General features: G+C 42.3%; 1 protein-coding gene across 1 annotated transcript in view; it reads right to left on the reverse strand.

Annotated features, from left to right (window-relative positions):
- The window catches only part of LOC144598708 (uncharacterized), a 62,278-nt gene extending 49,763 nt beyond the window's left edge, over nucleotides 1–12,515 (reverse strand). The window contains exons 1-2 of the mRNA XM_078409025.1: nucleotides 12,395–12,515; nucleotides 6,032–6,185 (exon numbers count right to left, since the gene is read on the reverse strand). The gene's annotated coding sequence lies outside the window, so the exon portion shown is untranslated. The remainder of the gene's footprint in view (nucleotides 1–6,031; nucleotides 6,186–12,394) is intronic.

Below are 12,515 nucleotides of genomic sequence, written 5' to 3' on the forward strand. Positions count from 1 at the left end.
TCTTTCATCATATGTCAGTCCCGCCATTCCAGGAATTAACCTGGTGAACCTACGCTGCACTCCCTCAATAGCAAGAACGTCCTTCCTCAAACTGGGAGACCAAAACTGCACACAATACTCCAGGTGCGGTCTCACCGGGGCCCTTAACAACTACAGTAAGACCTCCTTGCTCCCAAACGCAAATCCTCTCGCTATGAAGGCCAACATGCCATTTGCTTTCTTCACTGCCTGCGGTACCTGCATGCTTACTTTCAGTGACTGATGTGCAAGGATACCCAGGTCTCGTTGCTCCTTCCCTTTTCCTAATCTAACACCATTCAGATAATGTGCAGGAAGAAACTGCAGATGCTGGTTTAAACCAAAGATAGACACAAAAAGCTGGAGTAATTCAGTGTAACAGGCAGCATCTCTGGAGAGAAGGAATGGGTGACATTTCGGGTAGAGACCCTTCTTCAGACCATTCAGATAATAATCTGCCTTCTTGTTCTTGCTACCAATGTGGATAAACTCACATTTATCACATTATACTGCATCTGCCATGCATCTGCCCACTCACCCAACCTATCCAGGTCGCCCTGCAGCCTCATAGCATCCTCCTCACAGCTCACACTGCCACCCAGCTTTGTGTCATCCGCAAACTTGGAGATGTTACATTTAGTTCCTTTGTCTTAATAGTTAATATATATTGTAAACAACTGGGGTCCCTGCACTGAGCCTTGCGGCACCCCACTAGTCATTGCCTGCCGTTCTAAAAAGGACCCGGTAATTGGTACTCTTTGCTTCCAGTCTGCCAACCATTTCTCTATCCATGTCAATACCCTACCCCCAATACCATGTGCTCTAATTTTGCACACTAATCTCCTATGTACGATACTGGTGCACTATGTAATATACTATTAAACTATATGGAACACATTTGCTCATACGAGCCAACATGACATTCCAAGTGCGAAAATATATATTAATTATGCATTTATAACTGAGGTTAGCTAATGATAGCAAATAATTAACCCCTAGATTGCCGTTATCATATTTATCAGAATGACAGATTCTAGAGAAATACAATTGGAAGTAACTCACAAATTTTCCACGGTTTATCTGCACAACTTCAGGCATTATTATACCTGGAACCGAAATCTGTACTAGTGTGGAAGGAAATTGCATCGCATACATTTTTAGTAACACCTGGTTGTTGTGATAGGGGAATAATATTCCAGGAGCCTTTGGTGATCCTCAGAAAGGAGGAAAAAAAAATCTAAAAATAGCCAGGTAAGTTTGAAGGCAAAATTGCAAGCAAAGATTTGCATGAAATAATTGGCATCACGGCCCACGTTTATGTGATGTTACGGTTTGTTGTCAGAGCCAACACATCATTCCAAACTCATCGTCAACATTGCTGGCATGCCCAAGGCAAAGCTCGACCATTGACAATTACATCGAAACCTGCAGCCAATGCACAGCACAGATATAAGCTATGAGCCCATATCTGTGCTGTGCATTGGTTGCAGGTTTTGTTGTAATTGATTGACCAGCAGGACCCCTGGTCCACACTCAGGCCCAGAAAACACCATTCCCCCGCTCTCATGGCCAGGGAAGGACCCTGAAGTGATTGGTGGGCAATGTTGACTCTTGATCACGTGAGATATTTTGCTGCAGCCAGTGCCACTGGAAGCATTGTTATTGCAATTGTTTCCAAAATAGCTACGAGATTTACTTTATCCTTTTAGATAAAAAGCCTTTCAACAGCTGTGCCAAAACAAGTGAGTCGTACTGGTATGTCAAGAGAGCCAAAAGTCAAGAGTATTTCATTGTCCTATCTACCTAATGAAGGAACAATGGAATTCTTACTTGAAGCAGCATACAAACCTACACACACAATACATAGATAACATATATTCAACAGAATTCAATAAATGTGAATCCTATGCAATTTATGTAGCATGCTTTTCAGTGTGGGTCAAGAGTCAAGAATGTTTTGTCATATGTCCCAGATAGAACAATGAAATTCTTGCTGCAGCACACCGAATGTGTAAACATAGTGCACTGTAAACAATATAGTAAATGTGAAAAAAAGTCAGTGTGTGTGTTTATATACATATAAATACATATATTTACATACATATGCACACATAGAAAAATAGGTGCAGTAGGCCATTCGGCCCTTTTGAGCCAGCACCGCCATTCAATATTATCATGGCTGATCATCTAAAATTAGGAGACCAAAACTGCACACAATACTCCAGAGACCACATATTTATGTGTGTATATACATATATATACATATATATGTATATACACACACACTCACACTCACACATAAAAATAAACAATAATAGTGCAAAAAGACAAAGCCAGTGCCCGCAAGTTTATGTAGTTCAAGATTCTTTGAGGTTGTAGTCTTTAATATCCTAATGGCTGTAGGGAAGAAGCTGTTCCTGAACTTGGACATTACAGTTTTCAGGCTCCTGTACCTTCTTCCCAATGGCAGTGGTGAAATGAGTGTGTGGCCAGGGTGGTATGGGTCTCTGTTGATGCTGGCTGCCTTTTTAAGGAAGCGTTTCCTGTAAATCCCTTTGCTGGTGATGGACTGGGCAGTGTTCACCACTTTTTGCAGACTTCTTCGCTCCTGGGCATTAAAGTTTCCGAACCAGGCCGTGATGGAACCAGTCAATATGCTCTCTACTGTACACCTGTAGAAGTTCTTTCCATGCCAGATAAAGTGATAGTAGCTTGATGTAGTCATTGGCTTGAGGGAAGTAAAAGTTTTTTCTCACTTACCTGTCACAATTCACACATAGGGTGGTGTGTAAATGGAACGAGCTGCCAGAGGAGGTAGTTGAGGCAGGTTCTATTACATCATGTAACAGACACTTGGATAGGTACATGGATGGGAAAAGATAAGACACAAAAAGCTGGAGGAACTCAGACTGAAGAAGGGTCTCGACCCGAAACGTCACCCATTCCTTCTCTCCAGAGACGCTGCCTGGCCCGCTGAGTTACTCCAGCTTTTTGTGTCTATCTTCGGTTTAAATCAGCATCTGCAGCTCTTTCTTACACATGGATAGGAAAGGTCAGAGGGATAAGGGCCAAATATGGGCGGGTGGGACTATAGATGGGTCATCTTGGCCGGCATAGGTAAGTCAGATTGAGGGCCCCTTTCCAAACTCTACAAAATCACCTGTACATCAGACATAACAATGCTGCAGAATCCACACTGCTAACACTTGAACTGACGATTCTTTGAATCCTATGAAAGGACATACACTATCTAAAAATGGGGCTCATACTTTGGAAATGCTGCATTAATTTCACATTTATGGCGGTGATTGGTTTTCTATGAAACTTATTCATTTATATTTGCTAGAATCCAATGAACACAACATGCGTGACGATGTAAAATATTTGACTAAAACCATTTTCAACCAGAACAATCGCATAGCCTACGTTATTTTTTAACTATTAGAATCGGTGGCAACATAATTCGCTGCAGATTCATGGCAGTGAGATCAATATCAGGACTATATCTTCTGATGATGTTTGTGGAAGTGAGGATTGTGCCCAATGTAGTGTAGGATTGTCACTCAGCTGTATGCAAAGAAAGAATTTTACCGTACTTAGGTACACGTGACAATGAAGTGCCATTGAACCGTTAACATTGTTGCCCTGCTCGATCAACACCTGAGAGGTGGCAGAAGCTAATTAAAGTGCATTTTCTGAAAGGTAGCACTTGAAAAACGGTTGTAATTATGCTGAATTTAGAATCATCTGTTGTATCAGATAAGGAATATAAATGCAAATAACTTGGTTCTAAAAACTCCAAGACTCTCCCTTTCCAAGATACATATTTTTATAAAAGAACACTGCAGGTCTGGGGGGGATTGAAGAATGTCCACCACAACCATTTTGTTTGTTCCAATTCACTTGCAGACCTTGGCTTCACGAGCAAAGCCAGCAAAGGACATTGAGCAAGTGTTCATTCACCCTGCCGTAGTCACTGGGAAGACACCTCAGATGAATGCAACAATAGTAAGTACCACAAACAGTGTTTACTCAGAAAGTGCTCAGAGTGTGTTTTAATTGTCCACGTCTGCAAAATCAGTTGTTAAATGAAAGATATTGAACTGCTAAATAACGACCAGAATTTGCTCAAGTATGCCGCATTTGCCATAAATACCCATAAAGCCAGACAGCATATTTAGGGTTCTACGCCTTGATCTGATGTGATCTCAGTGATCCGGAGACTCCATACACTGCCTCACCAATCTTTTATAAAGTTGTATCCTGGCATTCCAGCGCTTACATTTAATGTCACAGCCGATAAAGGCAAGCGTCCCAGATCCCTCCCTCCCCACTCTATCCTCCCGTGCTGAGACTTTAAGGGATTTTTGCATTTCTACGCCAAGATCTCTCAGTTCATCCATAATCCCTGGGGCCTGATCATTTACGATGTCCTACCCTTGTTTGCTCTCCCAAATTGTATCGCCCAAGTTGGGAATTTCCTCTGGAATTTCAGTGTATCTTTTTTTTATTTTCCAGATCATGAAGGAGAGAAATGGAGTAAATTCTTCATGATGCCAAATTACTTAAATACCAAATAATAGGTGAATTTTCTTTTCATTTGCAAACCATAAATATGCATACCATGTTATCTGGAAAATGTAATTAAATCAATAGCTGAAATGCAGCAGTCGTCTTCTTGTTCCAAGTATTCTTGAGCTCTTGGATTTCAATTTTATAGCCGTGTTATAATAAAATTTATATTAAATGCACAAGGCATATTTCACGTAACTTGTTTGCTTTCCAATAAAAATTGTGCAATATTCTTATGATTGGGATACATAATCAGGCCTGTAAATGCAACGGCTCATTGCCTTAATTTGAACAATTTCCTGCCTTAGCTTTCTCAAGGGAAGGAAATAAAAGTCACATGCAATTCAGTATTGAGAAAAGCAAGCTGTTGTGTTGTAAATGCATGCATCCTGTTGGCTTGGTGAAGGGTGGGGTGGTGGTGAGGGTAAATTTCTTTAGAGGCAGCTAAAGCAAAACAGCACATCAGCTGGGAACAGAAGTAGAGTGCTAAATTTAAAAAAGGATGAAGAACTTTCCGGAGGTAACATTGTATCTCTAATCTGTTGAAAGGCAGAGAAATGGAGGAAGGGATCGGTGCATTTGGTTAATGACCTCTTATCTTAGTCCAGTGAGATTGAAGATAAAAGTCTGAAGAAGGGTCTTGACCCAAAATGTCACCCATTCCTTCTCTCCAGTGATGCCGCCTGTCCCACTGAGTTACTCCAGCTTTTTGTGTCTATCTACGGATTAAACCAGCATTTGCAGTTCCTTCCTACACAAAGGGAAGATCTTGCTGATCTCAGTGTGTCTGTCTACAGCTCCCCAGATCCTTGGGAATAGGGTTGCCAAGTGTCCCGTATTAGCCGTTTTTTTTTGTTAAATTGTTTTCTCCCGTACGGGACCGCCCTTGTCCCGTATTAGACTCGGGGGGACGGTGTTGGCCTGAACGCTGTAGGCCCTGATGCTGTACCCCGAGGTCTCGACAGTTTAGGTCCTGACACCCTAGGTTTCTGACATTTTAGCTCCGGACAGTGTAGGCTAACGGAGTGCGTTCGGGGAGCGGGGCCGAGTATGTTCGCCAAACGGAGGTTGCGTAGCAACCCGCTTCCCGGCCTGGGCGGCCGCCTTTGGTGGAGCGGAAGCACGTGGCCGCTCGCTGGGTGAGGTCACATGGAGCGCGGGGTGGTGACGTCACCTTGTCCATGTTTGGGAGTGAGGAAGTTGGCAACCTTACCCACGGTCCACCTTGATGTTAGGTTCCCGGCGTGAAACCCTTGCTCTCAAATTACCTTTAAAGACCCGGGTGGCTGGCGAAAGTCCCATCACCAGCTTGCCAGCTATAAGAGCAGTGCATAATTTTTTAATACCTCTGACATTCAGAGACATTAAAAAACAAGTTGAAAAAAATTAAATTTAAACATGAGAATTATTTAAAATAAAAACAATTAAAAATATAACTTACCTTTCCTTTAGCCTCCTAATTCACAGCCATACAACCTCCATTTAAATCGGGCACAAGATGCGAGAGGGTGTTTTGCTGTGGACCATGTGTGGCGTCGGCAGGAGAGTGAGCTGAGGAATTTGGTGCTGCTGAACAACTCTCACCCATAAAACACCTGTAAAATAACACCTTGCCGTTAAAACTGTTGTTAAAAACACATGTTACAAACACATTAAATGGTTTATAATTCAGTGACAGACCCTTCAGTGACAGACTCCTTCACCCCAAGTGCGTGAAGGAGAGGTATAGGAGGTCCTTCCTTCCCGCTGCTGTGAGACTGCACAACCAGCACTGCTCCCAGCAGACGAGTCAACAATAACAGCTAAAACACACAAAAAACTGATGACAATTTATGTATCTTTTATTTATAATGAATGATCTCTTGCTCTCTTGCTATCCACTTTGCTGCTGTAACACTGTAAATTTCCCCAGTGTGGGACGAATAAAGGAATATATATATATAACAATCAAAAATATTTTAACTGGGACCCGGTGGGCCGAAGGGCCTGTTTCCGTGCTCTATCTCTAAATTAAAGAACAATTAACTTCTTACTTACACAACTGTTTAATTTTCTTTCTATTTACTTTTTGACATTGGTCCACATAATATTGTAAACTGATATTGACAAATTTCTAACCAATTGTTCTTTTAAATTGACTAGCTCATAGTGGCAGTGAAGCTGCAGATTAACCTTGATTTTAACCCGAACATCAGTTAAGTGTGGCTTCCTGAATCACTCGTCAATCACTATCCACATGGCCCCACCCACGGCTCCTCCAGGAGGTACACCAGCTGCTCTCTAACATCTTCTATTCTCACCACGTAGGGCCTGAACATTATTTTTGTGGTAAAACAGACATTTGCTTGTACCCAGAAAATGCTGGTTGAGCGAAAAAAAACACAAAGTGCTGGAGTAACTCAGCGGCTCAGGCAGCATCTCTGGAAGACATGGATAGAAGGGTCCCGGGCTGAAACATCGCCCGTCCATGTACCCCAGAGATGATGCCTCACCACTGAGGTACTACAGCACGTTGTGTGCTTTCTTGCTGGGGAATTTGGCACACTGCACTGCTGTCTCTGTTACATTGGGGGGTGGAATGCAAACTGGGTCACTGTTTCATGAAACATGTTGTTGCTTCATTTCACAGGTAAGACCCAGAACTGATTGTTGCCTGTCATTTTAATGGACTGTCTCATTTGTGGTCTCTGTTCTTGGCCTCTTTGCTTTTCTAACCAAGCAAGATATAAAGTCAAGGAGTAATTTATCACCCTCAAATTAGTTTGTAACTAGTTCGGCCCACTTTAGATACAGCTCTAGTTTATTTGCTTGTCCCACTACCAGCCCCTATGCTGACATCCTTTTTATCATTTCCCTTCTGCACTTTTCCCACATCTTCCCACATTCTTTCACCCATTTCCTCTTCCTGAGTAATTTCTTGAGCTTTTCCCAGTTCTGCTGTCATTGGCCTGTAACATTAACTTTGTTCCACTGTTCTCAGATGCTACCTATCTTGCTGAGTATTTCCTGAGCACAGAAGGGAGGAAGCTACATGGCCCTTTCAGACTGTGCAAGTTCTCTGTAAGAACAATGCAGCTGGCGTTTCTGTCCTATTGTTGTCAGGCAACTGAACGGTTCTCACGTCAGCTAGAGTGGGGTTTAGAGTGGGGTACACCTCCTGTGTACCTCATTGGAAATCTTTGAACTATCTTTAATCGGACATTATCTTGCAGTAAATGTTGTATCCTTTGTCCTTTATCTGCGCACCCGCTCAATTGTAATCATGCACAGTCTTTCATTTGACTGTATAGCATGCAAACAAAAGCTTTGCACTGTGCAGAACTCAGAACACGTGATAATAATAAACTAAACTAAACCAAACCTTTTGCGAAACCCATTATCCCATTATCATTAGCACACACAAAAACAAAAAAGTCCCAACAAAAAGTCCCAGCAAGTAAGAATTTCATTGTTCCGTTAAACATTCTTGACTCGTGACTCTTGATTTGCTGTTCGTCTGTTGCAAAAATTGTGAAACAGCACAACTTGTGGAGATGTGCCGAATTATAGGTCAGCAGCTGCTTCGAATAAAACCAGCTCAAATTGTAAAGAAATGCAAGCCAAATAAAACCTGCTTTGATCAAGAGTACCCCAAGATTAAATTAGAATGTTCCCACTGACAATTTACACGTTTTAAAATTCACAAAAGTATATATTATGTACGGTAACAAGGCATTCAATTGTAAATTGGTTTTGCAGTCAATAGCAAAGTGACAGTGCTCAAAGAATATTTCCAACAATTTGCATAACATGGAATACTTCGAAGGACCCAAGCCTTCAAAAATCACAGCCATTAAACTGGCTGGGCCAGTCAATCACAATTAAGAATTCTTGCAGCCAGTAAATCAGGCAGAAAAATGCATAGGGTCTCGACCTGAAACGTCACCCATTCCTTCTCTCCAGAGATGCTGCCTGTCCTGCTGAGTTATTCCAGCATTTTGTGTCTATCTTCAGGAAAATGCATAGTTTTTAAATAAATATTTAAAACATTTTATAAAGTCTAAAGACAAAGAAATACACATGAAACGTAGCAAAAAAATAAACACTGTAAAAACAATATTTTTGTCAATTTCAAATTCTTTATATTTTAATGTCTTGGTGTGAAATAATTAAAATCCACAAATGCAAACTTAAAGACCAGAGACTTTGTTCAGCAGTAAATATGGATTAGTGTGCCATTAAAATTTCATTAGGACCTCAAGTAGCCATTCGCAAATTTTTCGTGTGATTTTACAGTGAGACTATTGGAAATGTTTATTAGCTTACCAGAGTATTACTGATTATTAATTTATTGTAACATTGATAATTGTATATTTATTTGTGTATTATTGTATGTACAGTCCTGTTACCATTAATAATTTAATTGCTCCGTTGTCAATTGTTAATTGACAATGAAACACTTTTGACTTAACCCATGACTCTTGACTTCCTGTTATTCTATTGCAAAAGTTGCAAAACAGCGCAACTCTTGGAGGTGTGTGAATTACATGTCAGTGACTTCAAGTTTTTCACATAAAGTGATGCAGAAATCCGGAAGATGCTGACAGTCAGTCTCATGGTGTTAAGATAGAGAAAGTAACTGTTTGCCACCACTGTAAATTCAGTATTTGTGTCCACGAGTTTGCATTAATAGAATGCGTCCTTTTCACAATATTTACTTTCTTAAACATATGTTGGAAACGGAACAGTAAAAATGTATGATGAATGTGAAGAAGGGTCCCAACCCAAAACGTAACCTATCCATGTTCTCCAGAGATGCTGTCTGACCTGCTGAATTATTCCACCACTACGTGTCCTTTTGTGTATTGACCAGCATCTGCAGTTCCTCGTTTCTACGAGAATTTAATTGTTCCGTTTTCGGTACATATGACAATTGTTCTCGATTCTCATACACTGCTTTTCCTTTTAGTGGTTAAATCCAATAATTGTTGATCGTCTAAAATTGAAAGTACAGCACAGAAACACATTATCTGTGCCAAAAATGATACATGCACATGATCCATAACCATTGGTTCCATGCACATCTATGTGCCTATCTAAAAGCCTCTTAAATACCATTATCACCACCCCTGGCAGTGCATTCCATCACTCGTTCCCAGAACATCTCCTTTAAACTTCCTCCCCCCCTGACCTTAAAGCCAGGCCCTCTAGTATTTGATATTTCCACTCTGAAAAAGATTCTGACAGTTTACCTCATCTATGCCTCTTATAATGTTGTATACTTCTAACAGGTCTCTCCTCAGCTTCTGATGCTCCAGAGAAAACAATCCAAGTTTGTCTAACCTTGGAGCAAATACCCTCTAATGCAGGCAACATCAAGGTAAACCTCTTCTGCACCCTATCCCACCCTCCACATTCTTCATGTAAGGGGGAGATCTGAACTGCATATAACACTCAAAATACAGCCATACCAAAATCCTATAAAGCTGCAACATGGCTTCCTGACTCAATATCCCAATCGATGAAGCAAGCATGCCATATGCCTTCTTTACCACTCTTATCTACTTGTGTTGCCACTGTTAGGGAACAATGGACTAGGACCCTAAGATCCCTCTCTACATCGATGCTGTTAAAGGCCTCACTATTAAATGCATACTCTGCCCTTACATTTGTCCTCCTAAAGCGCAATATCTCTTATTTGCTCAGATTAAACTTTATCTGCCATTTCCCCGCCCATTTTCATACTAAGAAAAATCCAAGTCAAGATTGGGGAAGTTAAAATCACCCAGTATGATAACCCTGTTGTTTTTGCATAATCTGTCTACTCATCAGTCCTTCTGTTTCCCACAGGCTATTTGGAGGTTTATAGTTAAGTTTAGTTTAGATACAGCGTGGAAACAGGTCGGCGCCAACCACTACAAACCTGTACGGCTTTGGAGGGTGGGAGGAAACCGAAGATCTTGGCGAAAACCCACATGGGTCACGAGGGGAACGTACAAACTCCGTACAGACAGCACCCGTAGTCGGGATCAAACCCGGGTCCCTGGCGCTGTAAGGCAGTAGCTCTTCCGCTGCGCCACCGTGTCACCCTTAGTTCACAGAGATTCACCTGCACAACTTCCAACCTCTTCTACTGCATTCAGTGCTCTCGATGTAGCCTTCTCTACATTAACAAGTCTAAATTGGGGGACCGTTTGGTCAAACATCATAATCATAATCATACTTTATTAGCCAAGTAAGTTTTGCAACATACGAGGAATTTACACTCCGTCCATCAAGGCCTACTGCATCTCCCAGTTGCTAACCATTTTCACCCCCCTTTCCATAATGACCGTTCTGTCCTGGGCCTCCTCCATTGCCAGAGTTTAGCCACATGCAGACTTGAGAAACAGCACCTCACATTCTGCTTTGGTAGCCTACAACCTAATCATGGTCATATCACTGAATTAATATCCCCCCCCCTCCATTCCCTCTCTTTCATGCCCCTCCCCAGGCAAACCCTCATCCCAGTCTGCACACATTTTTCCAACCAACCCAGCCATCCTTCTCCTTTACTCTCCTCCATACACTCATCTAAGTCTCCGTCCCCTGTTATTCCCTTCCCTCTTTCCCCAGACCCCTGCCCCGGCTTTACATTTAATCTCATCTGCCTTACCCATGCACGCCTTGCACTGAAACAAACACACTTCAGTCCATCCATTTTAGAGAGTACAATACGAGTCCCTTTGTGAATGAAAACAAAACATTGCAAGGCCCATTTTATTTCTTCCAATGTTTCTTTAACACTGCATCAGTTTTTGTTTGTAAAATATGCTGTACTAATTATTACGAGAGGAATATAATAGGAGCAAGTCAAGCCTGCCCCACCATTCAATGTCAGAGTAGATCAACCCGAGGCATCAACTCCTCCTCTGTCAACCCCTCAAGTTAAAGAAGTTTTAGATATTTTATGTACCTTCACTTTTAATACATACATTGTATTAGTGTGTGTTTTACTAAGAGCACAGTTTCTTCACTATGTTAACTGTACACATCAAATTAATCGCTTGAAATGTTTCTGTTTTCATTCATATTGTAGTCGGGTATTCTCTTGGCATTTTACCCATACCAGGAGTTCAAACAATGTATGAAAACTGATGGTTATGTACTTTTTTCACTGGTCAGATTGGAAGGATTATAAAGGAGCAATGATTGCTATAATTGGAAAAACAAGTAATTACAGATTTGGGAATCTTGAGCAAAAAGCAAAGTATGGGAGTAGCTCAGTGGGTCAGGCAGCATCTGTGTGTGTGGTGGTGGGGGGGAGCGGTTGGGGGGGGAACGGTTGGGGGGGGAGCGGTTGGGGGGGAGCGGTTGGGGGGGAGAGGTTGGGGGGGAGCGGTTGGGGGGAGCAGTTGGGGGGAGCGGTGGAGGGGGGAGCGGTGGGGGGGAGGGGGGAGCGGTGGGAGGGGGAGGGGGAGGGGGGGAGAGGAGGGGATTGGATCCTGACCCAAAACATCACCTATCCATGTTCTCCAAAGATGCTGCCTGACCTGCTGAGTTACTCCAACACTGTGTTTTGCTATCAACAAATGGAGCTGATGTGATAGAACTTTTGATGTGGGTGGAGTTGGGGCCATGGGGAAATTATTGTGGAGGGAATGAACAGATGACGTTCAGCCTTCAGGTTGATTTCCCTCCACAGATGCTGCCTGACCCACCAAGTTCCTCCAGGTTTTGGAAGGACCGTTCAGACTCCTTCTCTCCCAGTCACTGTATAATATACTGGGAATCTTTGGTAATTTAAATTAACACTACAAGTACTTATAGTCATGGAAGTACTTACGGCTCAGGGGCAATCTGGCTGCTGCTGTCTTTGCTGGCGATGTGTTGGTATCCTCGGCCCGGCCCGGCCCAGTGTGTGAGTTGTGGCCCTCGGGGCGGGAGTCTCAGGGCACAACCCAACG

The sequence above is a fragment of the Rhinoraja longicauda genome, chromosome 12 (assembly GCF_053455715.1).
Source record: "Rhinoraja longicauda isolate Sanriku21f chromosome 12, sRhiLon1.1, whole genome shotgun sequence".
Lineage (NCBI taxonomy): Eukaryota > Metazoa > Chordata > Chondrichthyes > Rajiformes > Arhynchobatidae > Rhinoraja > Rhinoraja longicauda.